The sequence below is a fragment of the Panthera leo genome, chromosome A2 (genome assembly GCF_018350215.1).
Source record: "Panthera leo isolate Ple1 chromosome A2, P.leo_Ple1_pat1.1, whole genome shotgun sequence".
Lineage (NCBI taxonomy): Eukaryota > Metazoa > Chordata > Mammalia > Carnivora > Felidae > Panthera > Panthera leo.
In genome coordinates this window covers 7,108,287-7,114,979 of record NC_056680.1, presented here as the reverse complement: position 1 = coordinate 7,114,979, position 6,693 = coordinate 7,108,287, and the positions used below count along the sequence as shown (strand labels likewise).

Sequence of the window (6,693 nt, the reverse complement as noted above, 5' to 3'; positions counted from 1 at the left end):
TACATTATTCAGTTATCAAAAATTTGTGGAGATTTTAAATAATGAAAGGTTTAAAAGAGGGAGAAAGAGAAGATAAATTTTACTTTATGAACAGAGACACTTTTAGGATTTCACATTTAGGATATAGGATCATACCACGCTCAAGTTCCCTCGGACAAGAAAAGCTTTGACCTCTCTGTCATGTCATTAAATAAAAGTCATTAAATATTTCTCAAGATTAAATTTCATCAAACCAGCTACTGAAAAGTCACTTAATACTGATTAAAATACCATAACTGAATATTAAAAGCCAAACTTCCGGGGATATCATTTTCCCCATTTCTGGTAAAGAATGCTATCAGAAAGAGGTTGAGACATTTATGCATACTCCAAATTTAGTGTGTGAAAGATGTGGGGCTCAGACTTTGGTCTCCTGACTCCTGTCTCAGGGCTATGTCTCTTACATTAAAGCTGAATAAATATATATTTTTTCAAGCTTGCTTTGTCCCAGAGGAACAAATGGAGACAGAACCATTGGTTTCTCATCTTATGACTCAGTGAGGTTATCTGTGAATTAGGAGAATGGGCTAAGTGGTTCATAGAGGTCTTTCTGGCATGAATATTGTAGTTAATAGGATTTTCTATGAAGAGTAATGTTATTTCCATCTCACTATGAAAGTCTGAGATGTGCAAATATTGTTGACAATTTCATGTGAGCTATCATGGAATGAGATTACTAGATAGACTTTAGGGATATTCCTGATTCTATATCTCAGAAGTAAAAATGTAGGCACCTAATAGTAAAATTAAATGGGCACTGATTTGTACAATGCAAACAACCGTACTTCATATATATATGAATATGTATGTATATATGTCTGTATATATTATAGATATTCTCAGTTGTGTGATAATGGAGAAGTAAAAGAATGGGTTTTTTTTTTTTTTTGGCATTATGAACACTGAAAAATTTTTTTAAGTTTATTTGTTTATTTTGAGAGAGAGAGAGAGAGAGAGAGTGAGCGAACACCCGGGAGGGGCACAGAGGGAGAGAGAGAGAATCTCAAGCAGGCTCCACAGTGTCAGCATGGAGCCTCGTGCAGGGTTCGAACTCACGAACCGTGAGATCATGACCTGAGCCTAAATCAAGAGTCAGCCTTAACCAACTGAGCTACCTAGGTGCCCCTATGAACAGTTTTTAAATGGCAACAGATGGTAAATTGATATAAGTTACAGGTTAGAATATAATGGATACAAAATCCATCCAGGTAACAGAAAAGTATCGCTTACAAAAGTAAATCTGATTCAAGTGGCTAAAGAATTCAGACACCCCATTTTGATAATTACACAGAATTTTCATAGGAAGGAATTGAAAAATAAAAATAAGTCTATTCCTCTGGCAGAACTATGCATCACTAAAGTGTTTGAACCAGGTAGGTCACAGAAGTCTTTCACAGAGGGGTGCCTGGGTGGCTCAGTCGGTTAAGCGGCCGACTTCAGCTCAGGTCATGATCTCACACTCCGTGAGTTTGAGCCCCGCGTCGGGCTCTGTGCTGACAGCTCAGAGCCTGGAGCCTGTTTCAGATTCTGTGTCTCCCTATCTCTGACCCTCCCCCGTTCATGCTCTGTCTCTCTCTCTATCTCAAAAATAAATAAACGTTAAAAAAAAAAAAAAAAAAGAAGTCTTTCACAGAAACATTTAAAGTTTAATGAGAGTATTTCAGGGACAACATGTGTAGTATGATACTTTTCAGCTATGTTTTCAGGAAGACTGTTTATGGATATGAACTCAATCCTAACACCATGGAAACATTGGCAGGAAAAATATACCTGCCAAATTCATGACAGTGGTTGCCTTTGTGGGATAAGTATGCCCAGGAACAAGGTCATGAAGGGAGAGTAAGAAAACTGAAATTTTATTGGTAATATTGCAAATCTGTATAAATATAAGTTTTTTTTTTTTAAGTTTGTTTACTTAGAGACAGAGATAGTGGGGGATAAGGGCAGAGACAGAGAGAGGAGAGAGAAACCCAAGCAGGCTCCACATTACCAGCATGGAGCCCGATGCAGGGACCGATCCTACAAACTGTCAGATCATGACCTAAGCCCAAGTCAGATGCTTAACGGACTGAGCCACCCACGTGCCCCTGAATGTTCACATTATTTAAAAGTTTTACTTATTTAAGTAATCTCTACATGCAACATGGGGCTCGAGCTCATAACCCAGAGATCAAGAGTCACATTCTTTTCCGACTGAGCCAGCCAGGTGCCCCTGAATGTTTACATTTTTAATATAGTGAGTGGGTATTAATATTAGTAGATAAAATTAATGGGGCATTTACCAAGTGGTAATATTCTAAGGCAAAGATTCTCAACTGTGGCTGTATGTTACAATTACAGTAACAGTCTGTACAATTACAGCAGACTCACATGTAGAGATTCTGATTTAACTGGTTCTAGTTCTGATTTAACCTGTAGCCATGCTATTTAAGGTATTTTAAAAGACATACAGATAATTACAATGGTCAATGAGGAGTGAGACCCATTGGCCTAAGCACTTTATTATTTAATTTTTTTATTGTGTGATTTCATTTTTTAATATTTTTATTAGAGTATAATTAAAATACAGTGTTATATTAGTTTCAGGTGTCCAATATAATGGTTCAACAATCTATACATGTCTCCGTGCTCATCAAGATAAGTGTACTCTTAATCCACTTATTATTCCCCCCTCTCCCACCCACCTTTTAAATTTAATTTTTATGGGGTGTCTGGGTGGCTCAGTTGGTTAAGCATCCAACTTCGGCTCAGGTCATGATCTCACGGTTTGTGAGTTCGAGCCCCGTGTTGGAGTCTGTGCTGACGGCTTGGAGCCTGGGGCCTGCTTCGGATTCTCTGTCTCCATCTCTCTCTGCCCCTCCCCTGCTCACGGTCTGTCCCTCTCTGTCTCTCAATAATAAATAAGCGTTAAAAAAAATTTAATTTTTTACAACAACACTATAAGGTAGTTCCATTTCCTCTTTTAAGCGTTTATTTGTTTTTGAGAGAGAGAGTACAAGCAAGCAAGCGGGGGAGGAGCAGAGAGAGAGGGAGACAGAGGATCCAAAGCAGGTTCTGCTCTGTCAGCCAAGAGCCAGATGCAGGGCTTGAACCCATGAACTGTGAGATCATGACCTGAGCCAAAGTTGGACACTTAACCAACGGACCCACCCAGGGGGCCTGTATGTCCATTTTTTAAAAAATGTTCATTTATTTTTGAGAGAGCGAGTGAGCTGGGGAGGGGCAGAGAGAGTGGGGGGGGATCAGAAACAGGTTCTGCACTGACAGCAGTGAACCCGATGTGGGGCTCCAACTCACAAACCCAGAGATCATGACCTGAGTGGAAGTTGGATGCTCAACCGACTGAGCCACCCAAGCGCCCCTAAGGTAGTTCCATTTTGTCCCCATTTTATACATGAAGAAATGATTCAGGTTTTTATAATATTATTCTCTGTACTTTGGTCTTTTGCATTTTTCTCAAATCACATTGTTACCTGCCAGGAGGTCCAAGTTGCCTTCAGGGAGCTGATTTAAGAAGTGTAAGTTCTTAATTAGGGTTAAGAAGACTGGATTTCAGACATAGCTTTGGGAGTTCCCCTGGTTGTAAAACCTTGACTGTAAATAAGAGGGTTGATTTGATAAGGAAACAATGCTTCACAAATTTTAGAATTAGAAACTTTATTAAACACTTTTACCAAGCCACTATGTGATGGAGACAAGAAATGCCAACGGCAGTCACGAAGACAGTCCCTGAAATGGTGTGAAGTTAATACAAATAACCCTGCATAAAAAGTCTAGGGTTAAGATTAATATCAAAAAGACTTTTTTTATTTTAATTTTTTTAAACATTTATTTTTGAGAGACAGAGTATGAGCAGGGGAGGAGCAGAGAGAGAGGGAGACACAGAATTTGAAGCAGGCTCCAGGCTCCGAGCTGTCAGCACAGAGCCGGACCCAGGGCCCGAACCCACAAACCATGAGATCATGACCTGAGCCGAAGTCGGATGCTTAACCGACTGAGCCACCCAGGCGCCCCCATTATCAAAAAGACTTTTAAAAGGCAACTCACATTTAAGTGAGCACTCATTCCTTTTTTTTTTTTTTTTTTTAAAGCAGACTCCATGCCCAAAGTGGGACTTGAACTCATAATGTCAGGATAAACAGTTGCATGCTCTACTGACTGAGCCAACCAGGTGCCCCGTGAGCATTCATTTCCATTGAGGGTAGGTATCAGAAAACCAAATAAGGATGAAAATCCATGAAAATAGATATCATATTAAATTCTAACTGATTAGGAGTGCCTGGGTGGCTCAGTCGGTTTTGCATTTGACTTCAGCTCAGGTCATGATCTCACAGTTCAGGAGTTCGAGTCCCGTGTCAGGCTCTGTGCTGACAGCTCAGAGCCTGGAGCCTGTTTCAGATTCTGTGTCTCCCTCTCTCTCTGCCCCTCCTTCCCTCATGCTCTGTCTCTCTCTCCTCCAAAAATGAATAAACAGTAAAAAAATTTTTTTAGTTCTAACTGATTAAATATATTTGACTTTAATTTAGAATGCAGGTAACATTACAGAATATTTATAAATATTTTAAATTAAAAGAATTTCTTGCGCTGCATATAGATAAATTATATTTGCTTCCTAGTGTTTTTCATTGGAGTGATTTTTTGGGGGAAGGTGGGAGAAAGATACTTCTTTCATATATTTCCTTCAGCAGAGGGGACTGATATTTTACTGTGTTCATTGATTTATTTACTCTAAGTTGCCTTGTTACTCTATCACACTTCGGTTCAGTCTCTCTAAAATGTGTTTAATTTTTTTTTAATGTTTATTTATTTTTGAGAGAGAGAGAGAGACAGAGAGAGAGAGACAGAGACAGAGACAGAGCATGAACGGGGAAGAGGGAGAGAGAGAGAGAGTGAGATCCAGAATCTGAAACAGGCTCCAGGCTCTGAGCTGTCAGCACAGGGCCCAACGTGGGGCTCCAACTCAGGAGCCATGAGATCATGGCCTAAGCCGAAGTTGGACACTCAACCTACTGAATCACCCAGGCTCCCCTCTAAAGTGTGTTTATATAGAAACAGGTAACTAGCCAAGAAATCAATGAGGAAAGAGTTCTGAGAGGAGATGAGTTTGCCACCACCGAGAAATGTAGCTGGAAGTACTGGAGTATACAGTCCTCAAGTGTGAATGCTTTATTTTGATTTGCTTGAATACAAAATACAGACACACTTGCTGCCTGTTTGCTTGATCCATTTATTCCAAGATTCTTTTCCTTCCTGGGAGGCGTTTTAGCCACATGGGATTAAAGACTCTAACACTCATCTCAGAATTCTTCCTCCTGAGCCTCTTGGAGGATCCAGAATGGCAGCCTCTCCTCTTTGGGATGTTCCTGTCCATGTACCTGGTCACTGTGCTCAGGAACCTGCTGATCATCCTGGCCGTCAGCTCTGACCCCCACCTCCACACCCCCATGTACTTCTTCCTCTCCAACTGTCCTTGGCTGACATCGTTTCACCTCTACTACTGTCCCCAACATGATTGCGGACATCCATACTCACAGAAGAATCATCTCCTATGTAGTCTCAGATGTCTATTTTTATTCTTTTTGGATGTTAAGACAATCTACTGACCGCAATGGCCTATGATAGGTTTGTGGCCATCTGTCATCCCTTGCACTACCCACCTCTGTGGCTTGCTGGTTTTGGTGTCTTTTTTCATCAGCTTTTCACCAGTTGCACAGTCTGATGGTGTCACAGCTTACCTTCCTCACAGATGTGGAAATATACCTCATTTCCTTCATGGCCCTTCTCAGCTATTCAAACTTGCCTCCTTGGAAATCCCCACCAATAACCTATGAATTTATTTTACTGGTGCCATTTTTGGTGGTGTTCCACTCTCAGGGATCCTTTTCTCTTTTTTTTTTTTTTTTTTTTTTTAAATTTTTTTTTTTAATGTTTATTTATTTTTGAGACAGGGAGAGACAGAGCATGAAAGGGGGAGGGTCAGAGAGAGGGAGACACAGAATTGAAACAGGCTCCGGGCTCTGAGCTGTCAGCACAGGGGCCCGATGCGGGGCTCGAACTCACGGACCGCGAGATCGTGACCTGAGCCGAAGTCGGCGCTCAACCGACTGAGCCACCCAGGCGCCCCAATCCTTTTCTCTTATACTCAAATTGTTGCCTCCATTCCAAGAGTCCCATCCACAGGTGGGAAGTAACAAAGCCTTTCCTACCTGTGGCTCTCACCTGTTAGTTACTGGCTTATTTTCTGCAACAGGTCTTGGAGTGTACCTCAGTTTAGCTGTCTCATTTTCCCAGGAAGGGTGAGGTGGCCTTGGTGGTGTATACTGTGGTCACCCCCATGCTCACTCCCCTTCATCTAGTCTGAGGTACAGGGCCATCAAGAGGACCACAGAGAGGTACCTCAGAACAGCCCATTCTCAATACTTGTCCCCCTTTTTTAGTGTGGGAGCTGGAAAAGTCAGTCAAACCAAACACTTGGAACTGGAAATTCTGCCCATTTGGTTCCATAATTTTGGTAGTTTTTGTGCCTTTCAATCTGTTCAGTGCTTCATATCTGAATATTGCTTATTTTGATACATTTTAAATGGGATTGAGGGAGTTTTGTGGGATCCTACCTATATTAGAGTCAATGCATGAATGAATCATATTGTAACTATA

General features: G+C 41.1%; 1 pseudogene; it reads left to right on the top strand.

The window, feature by feature from the left end:
- The first annotated feature begins 5,309 nt into the window (after positions 1-5,309).
- Positions 5,310-6,400, top strand: LOC122209337 (annotated as a pseudogene).
- The last annotated feature ends 293 nt before the right edge of the window (positions 6,401-6,693 follow it).